At 41.9% G+C, this 25,743-nt stretch overlaps 1 pseudogene; it reads left to right on the top strand.

The window, feature by feature from the left end:
* Positions 1-6,491: 6,491 nt before the first annotated feature.
* Positions 6,492-8,638, top strand: LOC118653401 (annotated as a pseudogene).
* The last annotated feature ends 17,105 nt before the right edge of the window (positions 8,639-25,743 follow it).

Raw genomic sequence — 25,743 nt, 5'->3', positions numbered from 1 at the left:
AAAGGGGGAGAGGAGGCTGTTTTGTAGAGGTTTCAAGTTGAGTGATTTCTCCAAATCTAATCACATAATCAAGTTTTAAGTAGATAGTCCCAAAGAGCAGAAGACAATCAATGACATATATAAATGCAGATAAACATCTCACAACTATTTCTTTTCTAATGCATTCCTAGTGACTATAATAACACACAAAACAGTGAGGAGCAAAACCAATTGAAGAAGGATATAGTCAGATCATTATTCATATGAAGTTTAAAAAGATGCAAAAAAAACCTACCATATGTTGTTTATAGATGCATATGTATTTAGTAAATGTGAAAAAACTTGCTTAGGAATGAGAATCTCTACATTCAGGACCTCTACAAATAGGATAAGATTAGGAAAATACACAAAAGCTACACTTGTATCTATCAGTTTTTTGGTAAATGTTATTGAAATATAATGTGTAAAAATAAAAGAGTACAGTTCAATAAATGTTTGCAGTGTGAGCATACCTGTATAAACAGTGCTGTGTCTGTATCTGAGTGGTGGATATGTGAATATTGGTTATAATATTTATATTTTTCATATGCTGAAAATATTTAATTTAAATATTTTTAAAGAAAACTCCACAAGTATTAGACTACGAATCCTTTAAATTCCCTATCAGTTGTAAAGCCTTTGAAAATCCAACCAAAAGTAGGATCTTAGGGCAAAATGAGCTAAAAACTATAATTACCATAAGTTATGCCATTTTTTCATTTTATATCATTATTAGAGGCTTGGTGCATGAAATTTGTGCGTGGGAGGGGTCCCCTCAGCCCAGCCTCCACCCTCTCCAATCTGGGACCCCTTGGGGGATGTCTGACTGCCAGTTTAGGCCCAATTCCAGGGATAGGGCCTAAACCGGCAGTCGGACATTCCTCTCACAATCCTGGAACGCTGGCTCCTAATCACTCACCTGCCTGCCTGCCTAGTCACCCCTAACTGCCCCCCCTGCCGGCCTGGTCGCTCCACACAGCCTGCTTATTCAGTCGTTTGGTCGTCCCTCACTAACCCCTCTGCTGGCCTGGTTGTAGGCAGCCATCTTGTGAGGGCGTGAGGGTTAATTTGCATATTACCTCTTTGTTATTTAGGATAATACATACTATAATATCAAAATGTAAAGAGTTGTAGTTGTTAAGGTTGCTGAAGGAGGAACGCATGAGGCCAAAAGGGGTAGAGAGTTATAAATTTATTATTGCATCTGCTAGCAGAAGGGCTGAGGCCAAAATGGCATCAGCAGGGCAAAGTAGGGGGAGCAAGATATTTTTTTCTCTTGTAAAGATCAGTCAGAGTAATAAGTGGGACCAGGTGCAGGTGGGGGCCAGGTGTAGGTGGTCACTGGACACTGGGTGAGGAGGTTTACTGGAAGCCAAAGGCCGTTAATCATGAAACCTACAATGAGAATAACAGGAAAATCGCCAGGAGGGGAGAGAGCCCCAGCAGGCATTATGGAGTGCAAGAATATGCCAGTAGTGACTTGGAGCCAATGGAAGGGAATTTAGTGTATACGGTGTTAGTGGTGATGGCGATGGTAGTAATGGTGGTGGGGCAGGGGGTTAGTCCTGCCCTTTTCTTTCTGTAGCCACTTCTCAGCTCAACCCTGAATTTCAACATAGCTAATAAGGAGCCTCTGTTGCAGGTTGCCAGAGAATCCTGTCTTCTACACTGTCAGGACTGCCACACAGGGAAAAGGAAAGTGGGTTCATGGTTGTTTCGGCTTGGATGCTACTGATGCTGACCTCTGCTGGCAGAAGATTCAACTTGTAGTTGACCACTTGCTGCATGCCTTTCCTGCTATCAATCTAGGCCACCCCCAATTTATAAACACCATGTGCATGTTGAAATCCATTGTTTATAGTTTGCCTGCATTATTCTATAAACACAAGCACTGTTTCACATAGTAGTTGATCCCCCAGGATCATCCCTCCAAATCCATAAAGTAATCAAAATTTACTTATGTTTCTTTGGAAAATGCTTTCAATTAAGATCAAGTGTTTACCAAGTATCTCCTGTGTAAGGGGAGATAAGACATTAGCATGAGTGACAATGAGAGACAGACTATTTGAAGTGCCAGTTGGAGTGGTGCAGATGGAGAATAGTCAAGATCAAAAAGAGGAAGATACCACATTTGGGAAGGAGAAACCATGGAAGGCTTTAAGAAAGCAGTGGAGCCTGGCCAGTGTGAGTCAGTGGATGAGCATCGACCAGGAGGTCACAGTTTGATTCCCAGTGTGGGCTCGATTCCCTGTGGGGGGATGTGCAGGAGACAGCCGATCAATGATTCTCTCTCATCATTGATGTTTCTATCTCTTTCCCTCTCCCTTCTTCTCTGAAATCAATAAGAAAATATTTTTAAAAAACAGACAGCAGTGGAATTTGACATGAATGGTGAAAGTTAAAGGGGTAGGGTGCTTCAAGGAGATGGAACAGCAAAAACAAAAGCATGGAGAGAAACTAAGATGGCGGCATAGGTAAACACCGGGAAATTGCCGCCTCACACAACAATTGAAAATTACCGCAAAGGACAGAGCAAACATCATCCAGAACAACAGGAAGGCTGGCTGAGTGTAAATTCTACAACTAGAAGGAAAGAAAAGCACGCTGAGAGCCAGAGGAGCTGCAGAGGTGAAGTGCAGAGGTACAAGTGCAGAGGTATGGCCGGCTCACGCGCGCGTGAGGAAAGGGGGTGGCACCTGAGGACGTGGCTGTCTTTTTGAATCACAAGCTCCCGACTGCTCTGAACTCCGGTTCCGGGAAGTCTCTGGGGACCCAGGACTCATATGGGGAGAAGCTGGTCTGTCCGGCAGCGGGCGAACTTGAAGGCGGCTTTCCCTCAGAGGTGCTTGCAGCAATTAGCGGGTCACTGAGACCCGCGACTCCGGGCGGAGAATCAGCCATAGCTCTTTGATCCGCCCTTTGATTCCCTGAGACCCCGCCCCACCCAGGCTGCGGCAGAGGCTTTTGCATGTGAATGTACCTAACTGCAGCCGAGCCAGGCAGACCCGGAACTTCCAAGAGAAGGCCCAAGGCCCCGCAGCGGCTTGCATTGCTTCACAGCTGAGCCTCTTCATGGCTCTTGCTGTGTGGCCTCAGGCAGAGGCTGAATTAGCACCTCCTTAGATCCAGGAGCCACTGTACCCAGTGGTCAGAGGGGGACCATCCAGATTGCAACTCCTCAGATCCATAAGGGACACACTCAGGGAGCAGACTCAGTGAGCACCAAAGCCCCACTGAAGCAAGTCTTGCCCCAGAAGGGTGTCTTCAGCACAGAAGTTCTCCCACTTTAGACACAGCTGATTCTCACAGCCAATTGGCCTGGAGGTCAATTCCTCCCAGTGATCCTACAACAACCAAGGCACCAAGAGTGCACCAAGAGTGTCCACCCCAGGTAACTGGGGAGGCTGAGCTACTGGGCCCTACAGGATACCTGGCGTGCAGGGCCACTCTATCAACACAGGGAAGCTGCCAAAATGCGGAGACAAAGAAACAGGTCACAAATGGCAGAAATGGAGGAAAGCAAACGATTGGATATAGAGTTCAAGGCCACGTTTATAAGGTTTTTCAAGAATTTTATGGAAACCGCCGATAAATTTAATGAATCCCTCAATAAGTATAGTGAGACCATGGAGGACATGAAAAAGGACCAACTAGCCCTAGCCACTGTGGCTCAGTGGATAGAGCGTCAGCCTGCGGACTGAAAGGTCCCAGGTTCGAATCCGGTCAAGGGCATGTACCTTGGTTGCGGGCACATCCCCAGTAGGGGGTGTGCAGGAGGCAGCTGATCAATGTTTCTCTCTCATTTGTGTTTCGAACTCTCTATCCCTCTCCCTTCCTCTCTGTAAAAAATCAATAAAATATATTTAAAAAAAAAGAAAAGAAAAAGGACCAACTAGAAATTAAGCATACACTGACTGAAATAAGGAATAATTTACAGAGATCCAGCAGCAGACAAGAGGATCCCAAGAATCAAGTCAAAGATTTGAAATACAAAGAAACAAAAAATACCCAACCGAAAAAGAAAAACGAAAAGAGATTCCAAAAATATGAAGATAGTGTAAGGAACCTCTGGGACAACTTCAAGCGTACCAACATCAGAATTATAGGGGTACCAGAAGGAGAGAGAGGGCAAGATATTGAAAACCTTTTTGAAGAAATAATGACAGAAAACTTCCCCTACCTGGTGAAAGAAATGGACTTACAAGTCCAGGAAGCGCAGAGAACCCCAAACAAAAGGAATCCAAAGAGGACCACACCAAGACACATCATAATTAAAATGCCAAGAGCAAAAGATAAAGAGAGAATCTTAAAAGCAGCAAGAGAAAGACAGTCAGTTACCTACAAGGGAGTACCCATACGACTGTCAGCTGATTTCTCAACAGAAACCATGCAGGCCAGAAGAGAGTGGCAAGAAATATTCAAAGTGATGAATAGCAAGAACCTGCAACCAAGATTACTTTATCCAGCAAAGCTATCATTCAGAATAGAAGGTCAGATAAAGAGCTTCACGGATAAGAAAAAGCTAAAGGAGTTCATCACCACCAAACCAGCATTATCTGAAATGCTGAAAGGTATTCTTTAAGAAGAGGAAGAAGAAAAAGGAACTCTTACCATTTGCCACAGCATGGATGGAACTGGAGAGCGGATAAATACCACATGATCTCACTCATTTGTGGAATATAGTGAACAACATAAACTGATGAACAAGGACTGATCCAGAGACGGAGAGGCATTGATTGGACTGTCGGGACTTGGAGGGAAGGTAGGGGAGGGTGGGGGTAAGGGGGAAAGATCAACCAAAGGACTTATGTGCAAGCATATAGGCCTAATCAATGGACATGGACAACGGGGGGGTGAGGGCATGAGCAGGGGGGGTGGGGGGGTAGAGGGTAACGTGGGGACAAGGACACATATGTAATATCTTAATCAATAAAAAATATATTTAAAAAAAAGCATGGAAATTGGAAGATGTGAAATGTGCTAGGAAATGGCAAATATTGCAGAGTATTAGGGGAGAATCCAGATATGTAACTTGAAAATCTCAGACTATCCTTGGCAGCAGGTACAAAAACAACCTCTTCCTCCCACCCCCTGTTTGGACAATGACTCCTCTAGTTCAAGTAAGGCACACTAAGGGTGTTAAGATGTAGAATCCAGCAGGTTGAAGGTTGCAAGTTTTTTGAAAAAGGACTCTGGAATATAGAATACACTCGTGCACTTGGAGGAGAAGCTCTGGGTTAGGGCTGAGAAATGAGCAAGAGCAGCCCCCATTTCCTCCAATTCTGCCCCTCTTCTGCTTTCTCCTCTCCACCTCTGGCCAGCCCAAGAGACTTGACACTGAAATAATAAGAGAGTGTGATGGGAAAACTTCAGTTGTCAATTGGGGCTGACACTGATACTTACTTTGGGGAGGGGTTGGGAGGTGTCGGTGGGGGGTGGAGTGGTGGGGAGTTGAGAGTAGCTGTGGAAGGCAGTGGTTAAAAAGGGATTTTTCCTTCATTCCTCTTCACCTTCTGGAAGTTGGTCTTTGTCACTCTTGCCCTGGGCTTGCCAGGAGGGAGAAATTGAGATAGAAATGTGCGAGAGTCCACGGCCAGCATGGCTTTCACGGGTTCAAAGACTTGGGAGGGCTGACACACAAATGATACACACAAGACGGAATATTAATTTTTATAACTACAGGGGGAACCAGAGAATAACTCAACTAAAGAAGTCGAGTTCTCCCTGTTGCTCCTTTCCCAGCTGCTTTTATTAGCTAGAATACACAGTTGCCTTTAGGAATTCAAACAGACATATCAATGGTAATGTTTAGCAAACAGTAAGATTGCCAGGTCTTGGGGGAGTTTGCTTAGGCCATTGAGTCAGCAGCAGGTAATAAAATGTAGATATTCACCCTGTGAATATCAAAAGGAGTCCTGGTCAGCCTTCTGCCAGACTTCTCACATTTATATCAATTACTGTTGATCTTGGTTGTCAAGAGAAATGGATATTTTGCAGCTAGGGTGGCAGTCCCTAGGTGGCAGCCATATGTAGTTAGTCCTACATACATCAAAGAGACTCCCAGCCTCTTTTTTTCTATTTAAGTGTGGAGGAAAATTTATTGTTAAGTTGGGAACATTCCTTTGTAGCAGAAGAGAGCAATCTATCATCACCAGAGAGGCTAAGGAAGCATGAGTTTGAAACTCAATTTGATAACAGTAATGATAACAATAAAATAGCTAACACTTTTTAAGAGAATGCTATGTGGTAGGCACCTGACTTTTCTTACCTTATTTAATCCTCACAGTATAATCAATATAAATGGAAGCCTTGAGCTCAAACCAACCTGAGTTTAAAATCTTAGCCCTATTGAAAGATGTTTCACCTGAAGACTCCTGCTCTCAGGTTTTGGACTTGCTTTTGCTAGCTCCTGCAATCAAATAGTTTACATTCAGGAAGAAATCTTCCAGGTAAGGAAGAACAAGCAGATCAAGATGTGTAGCGCTGTGACTGCAAAGGTATGATTTTTGACAGATTGTTAAATCAATCAGGGAAGACTATCCCTCAGAAGAGATCTTATGAACATTAAAGGCCAAGCGTTGTGAGGAGAAACTGGATTTTAGGGCCATGTTGATGGATGAGGCGGTGCTGATAACTGAACAAGGAAACCTGGGTCTGTGGATCAATGGAGAATTAATTCCTGCCCACCCCTCAGTGGTACTGAGAGTACCAAACCCTTAGTTTCAAAGTAATAGTGACATCACTGTTTTGTACCATCTAGAGAAGATGAAATGCTGGTTGATGAATTGATCTCAAGCCATCATGAACTGTGTTAATAAGTTCTGGACATTTTAAGGTTTGGTTGGCCATGGTGTTCCTATCCCAGATACTTTCTCTTATAGTGGTCATGAAAATTTTTCTATGAAATTATTGATGAAGCAGAAGTACTGGAGGTACCATTAGTAGTAAAGAATACATGGGGTCAGGCAGTGCCCTCCCCCGATCTGTCTCTTGCTTCAACAATGTTTGAACAGAACAAACCCAGGGACACCCCTTTTTCCAGCCTCCAACCACCGTCCAACCTCTTTTTCTAGTCACCACCTTTGGAACCACCTCAGCCATCCTCAGCATCGGAGACCAGCCAACTCCGTTGTGTGTGTGTGTGTGTGTATGTGTGTGTGTGTGTGTGTGTGTGTGTGTGTGTGTGTGTGTGTGTGTTTTAACCTTAACTCCTTATTGCCGACAAACTATGAACACCCAAATTTGCCAGAATAATTCCACCAAGGCGGAGGCTGCCGTCAACTGCCTGGCCAACCTGCATCTGTGGGCCTCCTACACTTAACCTCTCTCTGAGCTTCTCTTTCGATTGCAGCGATGTGGCTCTGAAGTGCATGGGCCACTTCTTCCACAAGTTGGCAGAGAAGAAGCGCAAGGCCACTGAGCGTGTCTGAAAGTTGCAAAGCCAGCGTGGTGGCTGCATTCTCTTCTAGGATGTGCTGAAGCCTTCCCCAAGATGAGTGGGCAAAACTCAGGATGCCATGGAAGCTGCCATGGCCTTGGAGAGGAACCTGAACTAGGCCCTTTTGGGTCTGGATGCCCTGTGTTCTACCCGCACAGGCCCTTATTTCTGTGACTTCCTGGAGAACCACTTCCTGGATGAGGAGGTGAAACTCATCAAGAAAATGGGCAACACCTGACCAATCTCCACAGGCTGGCAAGCCCCCAGGTTGGGCTCAGCGAGTATCTCTTCAAAAGGCTCACCCTAAAGCATGACAAGTAACCTTTGAAGCCCAGAGGCCTTTGAGGGGCCCCTCTGCATTTCCCTGGTGTCTAGTTTTAGCCTGAGCCTCTCCCCAAAACCACTAGCCATTCTTTTAACCACCCTGGAGCCTTCTCCCATGCATTGGACCAAATGGAAACAATAAACTTTTTTGCAGCAAAAAAATTAAATAAATAGAAAATAAAGAATACACGGGGTCATAGAGGCAAAGCTATTTTTTAACTCGAGATAAGCACCATTTGACTGATCTAAGCCCTTTTATTATCCGTGTGGCTCCGTACTTGTTCCAGAAGTATGCTAAAGTCTCATGGAAGGGGTGTGCATGTCATTGTTGTGTGAGGCCGTGTGGTTGGCACTGTGGTATGTTGTTCAACAGGCAGGAGGATGTAAAGCAACTGCTCATTAGGTGGTGTGGGGATGATGTGCAAATTGAGTGAACAAGGGAAGCAGCCAGTTATCCAGATGTCTAATATTCTGGGGATGGATGTGTGTGGTGTTGACCTGTTGATGGAAGAGGATAGTGCCTCTGTGTCTCTGATGCCAATGAAAATGTAGGTTTCATCACCTTTGATAAAGTTTGTAATCTAGATGTAGCTGGTATCATAGCAGATTATGCCTCCTCCCTTCTGCCCTCTGGCTTGCCCATTGGGTGTATATTTTTGTTTGTGGTGTCATATCTTGCTGCTCTTCGTGGTGTCCCCAGCCAGTGAAATTAGTTAGAAGGAGCTGAGTCCCACAGCCAGCACTACTGCCAAAATGAGCGCAAGTTCCAGCTCTGCCAACAGCACTCCTGAAAGCACCAAGCTCCCAGGGGGCCTATTCAACATGAACCACCTGCTAGCCAATGAAATTGAACAGTGACTACATTGGTAAATAATTACAAGAAATTAATTACATAATATGACAAATAATAATAATTACAAAACCCTTGTAAAATTTGCTTTCTTTTTCTTCTTTGTTTTACTTATTAATTATTTTTTAACCAACTTGCAATGCTGTTCATGGAAGATGCTCAGGAAGAAGAGAAAAAATTGAGTAGGATTAGTGAAGAAAGAAGAGGTCAGACAGAGAAGACCTCTGCTATTAAGATCTTACTGACTTCAGCCCTTGCCAGATAGCTCAGTTGGTTAGAGTGTTGTCCCAATATGCCAAAATTGTGGGTTCAATACCTGGTCATGACACACACAAGAATCAACCAATGAATGCATTCATAAGTGGAAAAACAAAATCTCTCTCTCTCTCTCTCTCTCTCTCTCTCTCTCTCTCTCTCTCTCACATCAATAAAGCGCGCGCGCACACACACACAGATCTTACTTACTTTTAAACAGCTAGGCAGAAGAAGTGAGATACAAAAAATGTCAGGCTCTCATAGTTACCCTTTTATTACTCAAAATTGTTTGTGCTCTCAGGCCATGAAGAACATATATAATTTTTTTCATGGTCTCTTGCTTTTGTTTTTGTACAGTGGGTAAAAATTTCAGAGTAGCACAACTGTGGTGCAAAGATGTGTAATGGGTGAGAAAAACATCTACCTAAGTTATAGGAATTTTTTATATAGCCTGAAAATTCTGCCTTTACTGTATTAATTATCAGCTCTATATTAATAGCTTATGAAGTCTTGAGGGGTTCTTATTGGGATTTATTATTTCCTTTTTTAGTTTTTCCCTTAATTTGGGTGGGAGTGCAATGTAAATAAAGGTTTTTTTTAATGACAAAAAAGAAATGTAAACCCTGTCCCTTAGTAGCTCAAGCACAGTGCTTAACACAGAGTAAGAACTCAATAAATATGAAGTAAACAATCAATTGTCCAATCAATTGATAGAAATAATTAATGTTAATTGCCCTAGCAGCTAGGGCCTAGCTGGTTTGGCTCAGTGGATAAAGCGTCGGCCTGGGAACTGAAGGGTCACAGGTTCAATTCCAGTCAAGGGCACATGCCCAGGTTGCGGGCTCGGTCCCCAGTGGAGGGTGTGCAGGAGGCAGCCGATCAATTATCTCTCTCATCATTGATGTTTCTATCTCTCTCTTCCTCTCCCTTCCTCTCTGAAATCAATAAAAATATACTTAAAAATATAATAATAATTAATATCACAATGTATTATGTATACACACACAATCCTGTGAAGCAGGTGCACTTATTATTATTATGTCATAAATGTGGAAATTGAAGTCCTCTAAGAAATTTGTGCAAATTTGCACAGCTACTTAGTGGAAGAACCTGAATTTAAAACCAGTTGTCAGTACAGTTTTTGTTAGAGTTGATGAAAAAATTCTGGAAATGATTGCACAGCATTGCAAATATGCCTAATGCCACTGAATGGTATATTTTACCAGACATACAAAATAAAAACAAGCCAGTTGTCAAAAGCTTGAATCTTAACCACTGTGTTATATATACTGCCTCTCAATGAACATTAATTGAGTTTCTATTGTTCATAATGCTCTTCAATGTCTTAGAACAAGGGCTAGATTTGCAGTCAAAAGATCCTGTATTCAAATACCACTTCTGCTTCTTACTTATGTTATCAGTGAGTGACTAAGACTTGTCTGGGTTTTCTTCAGTGGAAAGAGGAACCAAGTTCCATGCAAGCCCCTCTTCAAGGGTTCCCATCAGTTGCAGACACACAGGACCTGGTTACATTACTGAGTGGCCTGGGGAGAAGGGACCTCAGGCAGCTGTGAGTCCCTGACAAGGAGAGCAATTAAGTTTTGAGGTAGTTTAAGGTTTGAGCCAATAATGGTCTTGGTCACTCCTTTTTCCAAAATAAAGTGTGGCAGCTACTGGGTGGAAAATTTTATAAGGAAGTAAGACTTGAGGAGGGCCTACTTGGAAATGGGAAGGAAGATGAACTCATATTGAGATAAACCATTTTCAGTTAAAAGGAAATAAAGACAGTGTTTTCACATACCACAGAAAAGAACCCCCCCCCCCAAAAAAAAGAAAAGAAACCCACATCACAAGCAATCCTGGTAGCTACTTTTCTACAGAGTGATCACTCTTTTGCACAAGATTCTTTGGAAGGGAAGCTAAAGTTCCTGTCTGCCTCTTTGGTCTCTCTATGATTTTTCCACACACCAATGGAGAGAAGAAATGCTCAATGATAGCTGTGCCTCAGATATACCATGACACTGTAAGAAAATATGAAGCATGAGGAAATCTGCTCTCCTTCCCATTTTTCAGACCACAACCCTCATCCCCTCAATTTCCCTAAAGCTGTCACTAGACTTGTCCCAGAATGAAGAAATATAACCAGCAGCTGTTGCCATCTGTTGGAAAGCCAGGCCTCATCAGAAACTTCACAGCGAGACTTCGCTGCAAAAATTCCTTTTGTGTGTTAATGGTTTTAAGCTCATAACACATGTTTCTAATAAAAACTATTCAGGGTGCCAGGCTGTCCAACAAAGTGCATTTATCCTTAGAGAACATGTAGAACACCTTGCCAGGACACAAGGCAGGGCAAGTCCTCTATTCTCTCTACACAGCATGAACAGTGCCTATTACAGCCTAGAGGAGAAGTATTGAAAGCCTGCCTTACTGTTATTTTCCACATCTTAGCCTCATTAACTAGGCTTGCTCTGTTCTGAGAAATACAAACATAACAACCCAGCTGGAGGCATTGGATGCCAGTGCTCTTGATTAGCCTCCTTCAGCTCCACTGAAGCAAGCTTGTTTCCATGCACCTTGGTTCTGTCAGCCCTGATTGACTCAGTACTTAGGCTCCTGATGTTTCCTTTATCTCCTGCTTCCAGGACCATTTTAGCCATATTCCTCCATTTGGGTCTCAGCAAGTGCTCTCAGATTCTGTTAGTTTCCCCATAGTATCACACACTCAGCTTCTGCCCACTCCCTTGGACTGAGCTGACCTATTCCCTAAGGCTAGAGACACCAGAGAGCCCCCAAAATACCCAAATCCACAGATGTTCCAGTCCCTTACAGAAAACGGTGCCAAAGACTGTATACCCAAAGGCAGCCCTTTGCATTCACAGATTCCCAACTGTGGATCGAAAATACTGTTTTTATTGCAGTTGGTTGAATCCACAGGTGAAAAACCCACAGACACAAGGGCAACTGTACTCTGCCCTGTGCTTCAATGCCAGGCAAGGAGGTTGTAGAACTCTTCTCACAATCAACTTGACCTGTCCCATCATCACCATTGGTGCTGCCACCTAAGAGATTAACAAGGGAACCCACTAGACACAGGTTGCTCAGATACAATTATAACTGGCAATGCTGTTTTAAATAATATATATATATACATATATATGTATATATGCATATATATACATATGTATATATGCACATATATCCATATGTGTGTGTGTGTATATATATATATATATTATTGATTTTTTACAGAGAGGAAGGGAGAGGGATAGAGAGTTAGAAACATTGATGAAAGAGAAACATCAACTAGGTACCTCCTGCACAGTCCCCACTGGGGATGTGCCCGCAACCAAGGTATATGCCCTTGACTGGAATCAAACCTGGGACCCTTGAGTCCGCAGGCCATCACTCTATCCACTGAGCCAAACCGGTTAGGGCTGGCAATACTGTTTTAATAGTCCTAAGGAAATACTGCCTAAATAATTTTCCTTATCTCTTAGCTGGCAGAAAGGCATTAATACAGCAGGGCTCTTTTTGCAAACAAGAATACATTGAAATTATGCTGGAATAATGTGTACTATGCTAAAATATTTTCAGATTCCCAAACTGCTTGAAAAAAAACACTTCACGGCTCCACCTGCAGGAAACTGGATTTGTTTTGCTTACTTAAGCAATAGGTGCCACTGATAGGGTGAAACAAACTGGTAGCCCAATTTTTCAAAGTCTCAAAGAGATCAATGTGCAATGAATTTCCCCAATCAGCTGAGCCCAGTAGCCTCTGGGAGCTAACAGATTTTACCTGAATGTGAAGGCTGCCCGACATCTCCAGAGCACATCAGATTCTCCCTTGGAGACCCAAGAGTAGATACAATTTATGTAGTTGGCTGCCCCCTGGTGTCCACAGGCAGCAACAACAGCAGGCAGAATAGTTATAGTTCTACTAGATATGGCAGCAGGGCAGCGGGGTTTATGACTAGCATAAAGGTTCCAGGTCAACGTGGTGTGGGACTAAAATTCAGCTCGTTCTTTTTTCACTAAGTTATTTGCCCTGCAAAGGGCTGCGTCCGTCTGGATATTGGCATCTTGTTCTAATTTTTCTACCCCAAAGGACCATCTTTTTCTAATCCTAATTTAGAAATCTCCACATTGCTTGAGATTTTTAATTTCTAAAGATACCATATAGGCAACTATCAGCCCTATATGATAGACCATACAGTCTGTATGTACTCAACCTTTGTTTCATTTCCATTTCTGAAAATTCACTTGTCCTATAAGAATAGCTCAGGGGTGTTTGTGGGAGGTGTTGGAACAGAAAATGTCTAGATCTTCTCTTACACCATGGGTACACTCAGGAGCTTAGGGACATATCATGTACCAAGCCTTATTTCAGCACCTCTGGTGCACATCTGACTGAAACCCACTTCCCACTTTTGCATGGGTGGACACCACCAGTGTATGTCTCTATTAGAGTGCCAGTGTCCCTAAACCTAAAAACCCGAAATGACAACAATTGGCTAGAGCCAAGGAGGAACAACTTTGATATAGGTCACATGCTCTCTGGCTAGTCAAGGCTGTTTCACTATTTTACCTGCCTGGCTCCTACATACATTTGAGTTAATGACTTCTGAGACATAAATCAGGGAGAACAAAGAAGGTAAATGTTGCATCTTGGTCAGAGTATACTTGTAATTGCATGTGGCATACAGCCCATCTAAACTATTCTCCTCTTCCTCTATAGTAATAGACCTGTAGCTGGGACGTAGCTGCCAGGCTAGGAATTCCTTTTTTTAGTCCTAAAACACTATGTAATTAGAGCAGTGCTATGATTATTTTCACCACTGGAGTATGAGTGGAAATTATGTATGTTACTTACAGCCCTAGCCTGTAAAAATTTGCCAAGTGCTTTTCTGTAGCCTTGACCCTCCCATGAGCTGATGCACACAGGTGCATCTGATCTGGCTGCAACTATGCTGTTAAATTCAATGCTCAAGGAGTTATGGAGAAATAAAATAGATTGAACATACATCCCTGAATGAGCACCTGGGACAGAGTGGCTCTCTAAATTTGAATGACTCACTGTCATTGTTATTTAAGAGAGATAAATTTTTAAGCCATTGAACTATTTTTGGATTCCTTTGTTACAGAAACCAAGAGTTATCCTAATTAACATAGTGAACAATGAAGGAATCTTTGTATGAATACTGAACAGAGTAGTAGTGATCCACCTAGACAATATTTTGGTGTATGTCACCCAATCTGGCCTCAAATCAATCTGGAAAAATTCTGACAGTGCAACTTCTGGGCCATTTGGGGGTAAAATGACTAACTGTACAAAGTGGGATTGTTTAAATGACAAGAGTAATGCCAAGCAAGGTCCTAGGCTTGGAGGTTTTTAGGCTAAGTTGTCATGGAATTCTTAGGTTTTTCAAAAATGATCCCAATGATTCACGTTCTATTTTTCACCAAGCTAACACTAATAAGTCATCTAAAAAAGGAAGACTATATGCCTGATGACCAGTTATGGCATCCCAGGTTCCAAAAACTTATTCCCTTACACCAAAATCTTGGTGAATCTCAATATAGCCAGAACATACACCTTCAAAATCAAAGCCTAATCTGTCATCTTGCCCAAGAAGAATCCAGGCATCATGACAACCACCTTTAGGTCTACCTCCAGGAAGTTGATGCCAGTCAAAGCCAATTTCTTAGTGTGGAAAATAGACCTACTAGTGATTAACTCCCCCTTTGAGCTCCAGGACCATACCCATTAAAAGCTCAACACTCTGCCATTAGATCACTCCATCCTAGAGAAGCTAAGGCAGAACCTAAAACTCAGCCCAGGCCAGGAGAGTTGAACCACTTATATGTATCCATAATTTGTTTCTTTAAATTGTTGAGTTGCTCCCAAAAAGCCAGAAACACCAATCAGAAAGGATATATGCACCCCTATGTTCGTAGCAGCACAATTCACCATAGCTAAGATTTGGAAACAGCCTAAGTGTCCATCAACAGATGAGTGGATTAAAAAACTATGGTACATCTACACAATGGAATGCTACACTGTGGTAAAAAAGAAGGAATTATTGCCATTTGCAACAGCATGGATGGAACTGGAGAGCATTATGCTAAGTGAAATAAGCCAGTCAGAGAAAGATAAATACCACATGATCTCACTCATTTGTGGAATATAGAGAACAACATAGACTGATGAACAGGGACAGATCCAAAGACAGAGAAACAGCGATCAGACTATCAATCCCCAGAGGGAAAGTAGGGGAGGGTGGGGATAAGGGGGAGAGATCAACCAAAGGACTTGTATGCATGCATATAAGCCAAACCAATGGGCACAGACAACAGGGGGATGAGAGTATGAGTGGAGCGGGGGGGGGGGGGGGATGGTGAATGGGAAATGAGGACACATTTGTAATACCTTAACCAATAAAGAAATTTAAAAAAAAATAAATTGCTGAGTTGCATTCCCTGGTATGGATGTGCCTCAGTTTAATCATTCTTTCCTGATTTTGCAAGATTCCTTTTTTTATAATTTTTTTGTTTAAAGAACTTCCTTTAATCATTATTTAAAAGAAAGTCTGCTAGTGAAACATTCTTTTGGTTATCCTTTGTTTCTTTCATTTCTCCTTCATTCTTGCAGGATATTTTTGAAAGTATAGAATTTGCAGTTAACAGTTCTTTACTCTCAGAACTTGAAAAATGTGTTACTTCAACCTGTCTTCGTGGTTTAAGATAAGAAATCTGATATAATTTGAATTGGCATTCTCCTATAAGTAATGCATTGTTTTTCTCTGGCTGCTTTCAAGACTTTGTTTTTGTCTTTAATTCAAAAAGTTTAACTATGATGTGTCTTGGCATGGCTTTCTTTGTGTTTATCCTGTTTGAAGTTTGCTCACCTTCTTCAATTTGTAGGTTTTTGTCTTTCACCCCATGTTGGAAGTTTTCAGACATTATTTTTTTCAAATACTCTTTCAAGTCTACTCCCTTATCTTCCCCTTCTGGAGTTCTGATAATACAAATGCTGGATCTTTTGTTATTGTCCCATAGGTCAATATTCAGTCTTATTTTATTCAGTCTATTCTCTCTGCTATACAGAATGGGCAAAGTCTATTGATCTGTCCTCAATTTCACTAATCCTCTCCTGTCATTTCCACTCTACAATTGAGTCTATCCAGTGAGCTTTCCATTTCTTCTTTGTATTTTTCAGGCCTGTTATTTCCTTTTGGCTCTTTTTGTAACCTCTGTTTCTTTGCTGCAAATTTCTACTTTTTATTTATTTTAATATAATTTGCATTGTTGAAGCATTTTTATGATTATTGTTTTAAAATTCTTGTCAGAGATAGGAGATCCAAGATGGCAGCAGAATAGGTGGATGTTACACTCCCCTCCTTCCAAAACCAAACTGGAATTACAACTAAAATATAGAGCAGTCAACCTGAATAATCAATAGAAGATTAGCTGAAGAAAAGTCTTATAACCAAGGATTTACAGAAGAAGACACATTGAGACTAGTAGGAAGGGCAGAGACGTGAAAGGGACTGATCCCGCTCTTATGGGTGGTGGCTGAGATTCCCGAGAGATACCTCAGCATTAGGGTGTCCCTCCTTAGAAGCAAATGGTCTCAACACCAAGCCAATGGTCTTAACACCAAGCCAAGACCAGATCATCAGAGCCAGGAAGAGATGTTGATATAATAACTAGCTCTGAAAATCAGTGGGGATTCTGTCCACCAGGGAGAGACAGGAGTCTGCTAGAGAAACAGACACCTTCTTAAAAAGCCATTGCACAAAATCTAGTTTGCAACCACTCACCCTGGGCTCCAGCTCTGAGGAGCCCACAATATCTGTGCTGAGTCCCTCTTCCACATTACAAACACCATTTTTCTTGGGTGGAGCACTTCCCTCCATGTGGAATCATCCTAGGGAAATGCAATATCCCCACCCTCTGTGCTTCCTGTTACCCCTATCCTACAGAGCTCACGACCTGCAGAGGCCAGAGGTGTAGAGGTCTAGGCAGACTCAGGGATTGTCAGTGGCTGAATTGTGTGGCTTTGGGATGGGGGCCATTCCCTCCACTTTCCCATGAAGCTGACTGGTGCCAGTCCCTCACAGACGATCCACTAGCTCAACTCTCTAGGCACACAGGGGCCCCATCCTCCCAAATCCTGGTGATTCCAACCTGCCGATGTCTAGGCAGAATCCAGGAAAGGTTGAGTTACGTGGTTCTGGGGGCTAACAGATAACTCCCCTTCACAGGAGACCTACTAGCCTCACCCTTTTAACTCCTGGCAGCCTTGTCTTGCTGAGATTGGGTTCCTTGCAGAATCTGGAATAGACTGAGTTGGGTGGCTCTAGGACAGGGCCATTTTCCCCCTGCATGCTTGACCATGCGGAGCCCTCCCTTCATACGGCCAACTCTTGGTCTGTTTTGACCTGATAAACTCTGCTGGCCTCACCTTGATGACTCCCTGAGACCCCGCCCCACCAAAAAGTATGCAAGCGCCGTGTGGGTGGCAGCTAGACTTGATATAACCTGGAACCTTTTTTGAGTGGCCTCAGGTCCAGCACTGGAACCAAGTTTGAACCTGTATCAATTTGGTGAGCACCACTCACCTCTACCTGATGACTCACTAAGAACAAACCTCATGCAATTCAAATAATTCCATAGGCTATTTCAGTGATTGAACCTAACAGGCTGCTTTTAGGTGGAGGTGAATCTTGGGGTAATTTGGGACTTTTACTGAAATTCCCCCAGGCCTGGTGCTGGTAATAGGCAGCCTTGGTGCATAGATTAGTTCTTTCCATGTACAGTCAGGCCCATCAGAGGCAGTCAAAAATGGTAGATCACATTGTACCACCTAACAGGTTTCCCAGGGCCAGTCACAGGCAACGTCTGACATTGCTATACATCAGGTTTCCTCCCAAGAGGCCCCAGAACCAAAACACCGAGTGGTCAGCTTCAGACAACATTAGAGCAGGATCCAATTAGCTTCATAAGTGGCACATCCAAAGGGAAATATCTTCAGTCCTAAGCCCCTACTGAGGCAAATTCCACTTTGAGTGTTCAGCACCTACACAGAAGCTCGTACACTGTAGTTGAAGTCAATCCTCATAGTCAGCCTTCTTAAGGATCACACCGACACACGAATGAGCCAATACCAATCAAGACTCAATCACAACAAAAGGGCCTACATAACCCCCATAAGGGACATTCCTGGAGCACCCAGATCAGAGGATCAGGGAAACTGTGCTACTGGGTTCCACAGGATACCTACTAATAGACACAAAATTCCAGGAAGCAGAGAATCCAAAAAAAGATGAACCAAAGAGGCCCACACCAAGACACATCATAATTAAAATGACAAAGGTTGGTATTTTAATAGGAATTGCTTTGATTCTGTAGATTGCATTGGGTAATATGGGAATTTTAATTATGTTGATTCTACCAATCCATGAACCCGGTATATTCTTCCACTAGTTTATAACTTCTACTATTTCTTTTTTCAACGTTCTATAGTTTTCCAAGTATACTGTAGATCTTTTACACCCTCGGTTAAGTTTATTCCTAAGTATCTTTTATTTTATTGCTTAAAGTATTACAAAGGGTATTACATATGTGTTCTTTTTTTCCCCCCGCCGTTGACAGTCCTCTAGCCTCCCCTATCCCCCAGTGTCTTATGTCCATTGGTTATGCTTAAATGCATGCATACAAGTCCTTTGGTTGATCTCTTACCCCCCTCCCTCCTGCCCCCCAACCCTCCCGGCCCTCCCGCTGCAGTTTGACAATCTGTTTGAGGCAGCTCTGCCTCTGTATCTATTATTGTTCAAAAGTTTATAATGGTCTCTATTATCCATGAATGAGTGAGATCATGTGGTATTTTTCCTTCATTGACTGGCTTATTTCACTTAGCATAATGCTCTCCAGTTCCATCCATGCCGTTACAAATGGTAAGAGTTCCTTCCTTTTTACAGCAGCATAGTATTCCATCATGTAGATGTACCACAGTTTTCTAATCCATTCATCTACTGATGGGCACTTAGGCTGTTTCCAGATCTTAGCTATGGTGAATTGTGCTGCTATGAACATAGGGGTGCATATATCCTTTCTGATTGGTGTTTCTGGTTTCTTGGGATATATTCCTAGAAGTGGGATCACAGGGTCAAATGGGAGTTCCATTTTCAGTTTTTTAAGGAAACTCCATACTGTCTTCCATAGTGGCTGCACCAGTCTGCATTCCCACCAGCAGTGCACAAGTGTTCCTTTTTCTCCACATCCTCTCCAGCACTTGTCGTTTGTTGATTTGTTGATGATAGCCAGTCTGACAGGTGTGAGATGGTACCTCATTGTTGTTTTGATTTGCATCTCTCGGATGACTAGTGACTTTGAGCATGTTTTCATATGTCTCTTGGCTTTCTGAATGTCCTCTTTTGAAAGGTGTCTATTTAGGTCCTTTGCCCATTTTTTTATTGGATTGTTTATCTTCCTTTTGTTAAGTTGTATGAGTTCCCTATAAATTTTGGAGATTAGGCCCTTATCAGATATGACATTGGCAAATATGTTTTCCCACACAGTGGGTTTTCTCATTGTTTTGTTGATGGTTTCTTTTGCTGTGCAGAAGCTTTTAATTATGATGTAGTCCCATTTGTTCATTTTCTCTTTAGTTTCAAGTGCCCTAGGAGCTGTATCAGTGAAGAAATTGCTTCGGCATATGTCTGAGATTTTGTTGCCTTTGGATTCTTCTAGAATTTTTATGGTTTCCTGTCATACATTTAAGTCCTTTATCCATTTTGAGTTTATTTTTGTGTATGGTGTAAGTTGGTGGTCTAGTTTCATTTTCTTGCATATATCTGTCCAATTTTCCAAAGACCATTTATTGAAGAGACTATCTTGGCTCCATTGTATGTTCTTGCCTCCTTTGTCAAATATTAATTGAGCATATTTGTTCGGGCCAATTTCTGGGCTCTCTATTCTATTCCATTGATCTATATGCCTATTCTTGTGCCAGTACCAGGCAGTTTTGAGAACAGTGGGTTTGTAATACATCTTGATATCTGGTATTGAGATCCCACCTACTTTGTTCTTGTTCAGGATCGCTGCAGCTATTCGGGGTCTTTTTTTATTCCAGATGAATTTTTGGAGAGTTCATTCTAGATCTCTGAAGTATGCCGTTGGTATTTTAATGGGAAGTGCGTTGAATTTATAGATTGCTTTGGGTAGTATGGACATTTTAATGAAGTTGATTCTACCAATCATAACCACGGTATGTTCTTCCATCTGTTTATGTCTTCCTCTGTATCTTTTTTCAACGTCCTGTAGTTTTCTGAGTAGAGGTCTTTTACCTCTTTAGTTAAGTTTATTCCTAGGTAGCTTAATTTTTTTGGTGCGATGGTAAATGGGATTGTTTTTATAATCTCTCTTTCTGAAAGTTCACTATTGGTGTATAGAAATGCCTCAGATTTCTTGGGGTTAATTTTGTATCCTGCTACATTGCCAAATCCATGTACTAAGTCTAGTAGCTTTTTGATGGAGTCTCTAGGGTTTTGCATGTATAATATCATGTTGTCTGCAAATAAGGAAAGTTTTACTTCCTCTTTTCCAATTTGGATGCCTTTTATTTCTTCTTCTTGTCTAATTGCAATGGCTAACACTTCCAGTACTATGTTGAACAGGAGTGGTGAGAGGGGGCATCCCTGTCTTGTTCCTGTTTTTAGGGGAAATGGTGTTAGTTTTTGTCCATTGAGTATGATGTTGGCTGTGGGCCTGTCATATATGGCTTTTATTATGTTGAGGTATGATCCTTCTACTCCCACCTTACTGAGAGTTTTTATCAAAAATGCGTGTTGAATTTTGTCAAATGCTTTTTCTGCATCAATTGATATGACCATGTGTTTTTTTTCTTTCAATTTGTTTATGTGATGTATCACGTTTATTGATTTGCAGATATTGTACCATCCTTGCATCCCTGGGATAAATCCTACTTGGTCATGGTGTATGATCTTTCTGATGTACTGCTGGATCCGATTTGCTAAGATTTTATTGAGGATTTTGGCATCTATGTTCATGAGGGATATTGGCCTATAATTCCCTTTCATTGTGTTGTCTTTACCTGGTTTTGGTATGAGGGTGATGCGGGCTTCATAGAATGAGCTTGGAAGTGTTCCTTCTTCTTGAATTTTTTGTAGTAGTCTGTGGAGGATAGGTTTTCGTTCTTCCATGAATGTTTGGTAAAACTCCCCTGTGAAGCTGTCTGATCCTGGGCTTTTGTTTGATGGAAGCTTTGTGATGACTGCTTCAATTTCTTCCGTACTTATTGGCTTGTTGAGATTATTAGATTCTTCCTGATTGAGTTTTGGAATGTTGTATTTTTCTAGGAATTTGTCCCTTTCCTCCTTCTGTCTAGTTTGTTGGAGTAGAGCTGTCCATAGTATTTTTTAACAATCATTTGTATTTCTGTGGGGTCTGTTGTTATTTCGCCTCTATCATTTCTGATTTTGTTTATTTGGGCCCTCTCTCTTTGCTTCTTGGTGAGTCTGGCTAGAGGTTTGTCAATCTTGTTTATCCTTTCAAAGAACCAGCTCTTGGTTTCATTGATTTTCTGTATTGCTTTTTTGGTCTCTATGTCATTTATTTCTGCTCTAGTCTTTATTATCTCCTTCCTTCTGCTCACTTATGGGTTTTCTTGTTGCTCTCTTTCTAATTCTTTGAGTTGTAGAGTTAGATGATTTACTACCATTTTTTCTTGTGTTTTGAGATAGGCCTGTAGAGCTATAAACTTCCCTCTCAGGACTGCTTTCATTGTGTCCCATAAGTTTTGGATTGTTGTGTTTTCATTTTCATTAGTTTCTAGGATGTTTTTAATTTCTTCTTTGATCTCATTGGTAACTCAATCAATATTTAATAACATGCTATTCAGCTTCCAGTTGTTTGAGTATTTTGGGTTGTTTTTATTGTAGTTTAATTCAAATATTATGCCATCGTGGTCTGAGAAGATGCTTTTTATGATTTCAATGTTCTTGAATTTGGGGATACTTTGCTTGTGAGCCAATATATGGTCTCTTTTTGAATATGTCATATGAGCACTTGAGTAGAATGTAAATTCCGTGGCTTTGGGTTGAAGTGTTCTGAAGATGTCTATTAAGTCCATCTGATCTAGTGAGTCATTTAGGATTGCTGTTTCTTTGCTGATTGTTTGTCTATAGGACTTATCCAGTGCTGTCAGTGGTGTATTAAAGTCCCCTACTATGATTGTATTGTTGTCGATCTCCCCTTTGATATCTTCCAGGAGTTTTTTTATGAATTTGGGTGCTCCTGCATTGGGTGCATATATGTTTACCAGGGTTATATCTTCTTGTTGTATTGATCCCTTTAGTATTATGAAGTGGCCTTCCTTATCTCTTGTTATGGCCTTCACTTTGAGGTCTCTTTTGTCCGATATAAGTATTGCTACCCCAGCTTTCTTTTCCTTTCCATTTGCCTGAAAGATATTTTTCCATCCCTTCACTTTCAGTCTCTGTGAGTCCCTTCTAATGAGGCGGGTCTCTTGTAGACAGCAGATGTGTGGGTCATGTTTTTTTATCCATTCAGCCACTTGATGTCTTTTGGTTCAAGCATTTAGTCCGTTTACGTTTAAAGTTATTATTGAAAGGTACTTGTTTGTAGCCATTTCTTTTTTTGTGTGGCTGTTTTCTTTCTCGGCTTTGTATTTCTTCTTTTTACACCAGTCCCTTTAGCATTCCTTGCATTGCTGAATTGGTGGTGATAAACTCCCTTAGCTTTTTTTTTTTTTTTTTGACTGTGAAGCTTCTAATTTCCCCTTCAAGTTTGAATAATAGCCTTGCTGGATAGAGTATTCTTGAATTCAGTCCTTTGCTTTGCATCACTTTGTAAATTTCTGTCTGTTCTTTTCTGGCCTGATGTGTTTCTGTTGAGAAATCATTTGATAATCTAATGGGAGATCCGTTGTATGTAACTTTCCGTCTCTCTCTTGCAGCCTGTAAGATTCTCTCTTTGTCCTGAACATTTGCCATGGTAATTATGATGTGTCTTGGTGTGGGTCTTTTTGGGTTCACCTTGTTTGGGTCTCTCTGGGCTTGTGTGACTTTTTTCTTCCCCACCTCAGGGAAGTTTTCTGATATTATTTCCTCTAATAGGTTTTCTAATCCTTGTTCATCTTTCTGTTGTTCTGGCACCCCTATTATCCATATGTTGTTTTGTTTCATGTTGTCCCAAAGCTCCCTTAGGCTCTCCTCTTGTCTTTTAATTTTTTTCTCCAATTGCAGTACATTTTGGGTGTGTTTTGCTTCCTTGTCTTCTAATTCACTAATTCGGTCCTCCGCTTCTCCTAATCTACTGTTGATACTTTCAATGGTGTTTTTTATTGCAGCTATATCACTCTTCATTTCTTCTTGGGTCTTACTTAAGTTGTTGATTTTTTTCATCTGTTTCTTCTTGCTTCTTGCATAGGTAGTTGACTTTTTCATCTGTTTCTTCTTGCTTCTTGCAGAAGTTGTTGATTTTTTCCTCCATCCGCTTTATGCACTCTAGGACCCTTATTCTGAATTCTTTTTCTGTCATGTTTCATGCCTCTGTATTACTTAGCTGCTTTTCTGGAGAGTCCTCCTTCTCTTTCCTTTGGGGGTTTCTTTGTCTACCCATGTTTGATCTCACTGACATATCTAGACGTTTAGTCGTTCAGTGGCTGCTCCCTGGGTGGCAGTGGCTCCTTGGGCTGTGGTTGCTCCTCGGGCGGTTGCGGTAGCAGCTGCTCCTCAGTTGGCAGCAGTTCCTCTGGTGGGTGCTGTTCACAGCTGTGGTGGCTCTTCTGGCTGGTGGGGGGAGGCTTCACATACAGCTGCTGTTCCTCAGACAGAGGGTGTGGTGCTCAGGAGGCTGCTGTTGCTTGGGTCTGCCGCATTGATTTAAAGGCACAAAATACAACATAACAAGGCACCACCTACCAGGCACTAAACACAAATATATTCAGGATATTAGTAACCCCAAATAAAGGTGACCACCCATATTAAGAGAATTAGGGGACAAGGAAGAAAGGAGAGAAAAAGATAAAAGAGAAAAAAGAAAAGAAAAGTAGGGAAGAAAGAAAAAAATTAGTGCAAAAATGAAATTGGGAAAAAGGAGGGGGAAAGAAAAGTGAAAAAAAGAGAGAAAAAAAAAGAGCGAAAAGAGAGAATGAAGTAGAAGAGGGGAAGAGGCTATGTATATGAGGTGAAAACTCCTATATAACCGCCACTAATCCCAACAAACTCCAGCAACAGCTCCCTGGAGATGAATGAAACCTAGAAACAACCAATAATATCCACAGAGGCAAGGGAAAACAGAAGCACAAAAATAACCGGAGGGGAGGGCGTGGAGCGAGGGTAAAAACCAGCAGAAAAAAAGAAAAAGAAAAAGAAAAACAGCCTCACAACCAGTCCTAAACACACACACTCACACACAGACACACAGAAAAAAACAAACAACAACAAAAAAACCAATATACTCAACAATCAAGGAAACAGCAACAAAACAATAGAAAGATAAAAGAAGAAAAAGAAATTTGGATAGTGAAGAAAGATAAGGGATATATGTATAAGGCTTTAGAGCAGTGGATTGGAAATAGGATATATAATTAGGGTGAAATTTTGACAGGAGGTAAACAGCAGGAATAGGGCAAATCTAAAGCAGGAATAGGGTAAGAGAAACAGGACAACAAATGGACAACAAAAGGAGAAAAGTGAGGTAAAGGGTTTTAGCATAGAGGTAAAATTGAGGTAGGGAAAACTGATGCTAAAGGAATGATGAAAACAAAATAGAGAACACTAATCCCAAAGTAAAATAAAGAGAAAATAAAATGGCACTTTAAAAAATGGTATAATGGTAGCAGTAATAATACTGGTTAAAAAATAAAAATGTAGTAATTTAAAGGGTAAAATCAGGTGATGGAAAAAGAAGAAAAAAAATTGGTTTCTTAGTTAAAAGGTGAAAAAAGAAAAAAGAAGAAAAAAAAAAATTGCAGTAGTGAAGGTCCTTCGGTTCTTCTACTCGTCAGTCTGGCTCGCCTTAGTCCTGTCAGGTATTCAGGAGAGTGTTGAATTTCCCTGCGATACACTGTTCCTCCGTGTTGTAAACCACAGTCCTGATTTTAAAGCAGGCCGTATTTGTTTCCCAGACTGCCTTAATTTGTATTTAGTTAAGAGTCAGTTTGTGGCTCAGCCTCTGGGTGGCAGTGTTTTTGGGTTGGCCTCTGAGGCTCTAGGGCTCTAGGGCCTCTCTGTCCAGTAGCTTGGGTTTATCGTCTTTATTGCACTTAAAACTGGTGTGGGGAAGTCCACTGCCCAGAGCTGGTTCCTTAATAGTTACCTGCTCTGTGTTGTTGCTGGGATTGAAAATCCCTCTATAGGCCAGACCCTAACTCCCAGGGACTGATCAGATTATTTTAATCCTTGATCTCATTCAGGGTGGAATCTGGGTGTGGCTGTGCTCCTTGCCTGGGGGCTAGGTGGAGGAGTCCCACCCTCCAGAGAGAATGGCTGCCCGGATCCTGGGCCCAGGGGTGTCTCAGCACTCAATTCACTGCCACCTCTCCCGAGCACCCCCCCCTCCCCCCGCTCCTGAGTCTCTCCCCAGATTCCACTTGTCCGCACCTTCTCCCTCTCTTCAGCACAGGTGAGTGTCTGTATCTGAAATGTCTTATGAACAGGATTCAGTGAAAACAAACAAACAAACGCTGGCCGCGGAAATGGGGAAGGCTGAATTTCTGTAAGCTCCTCTCTTACCGGCACTGCATGGTCTGGTCAGCTCTTCAGGCTTCCCTCTTTAGGCTCAGTCCTCCGTGATCACAGAACCCAGATCT

The sequence above is a fragment of the Myotis myotis genome, unplaced genomic scaffold, assembly GCF_014108235.1.
Source record: "Myotis myotis isolate mMyoMyo1 unplaced genomic scaffold, mMyoMyo1.p scaffold_m19_p_4, whole genome shotgun sequence".
NCBI lineage: Eukaryota > Metazoa > Chordata > Mammalia > Chiroptera > Vespertilionidae > Myotis > Myotis myotis.
This window is presented reverse-complemented; position numbering and strand designations above follow the sequence as displayed.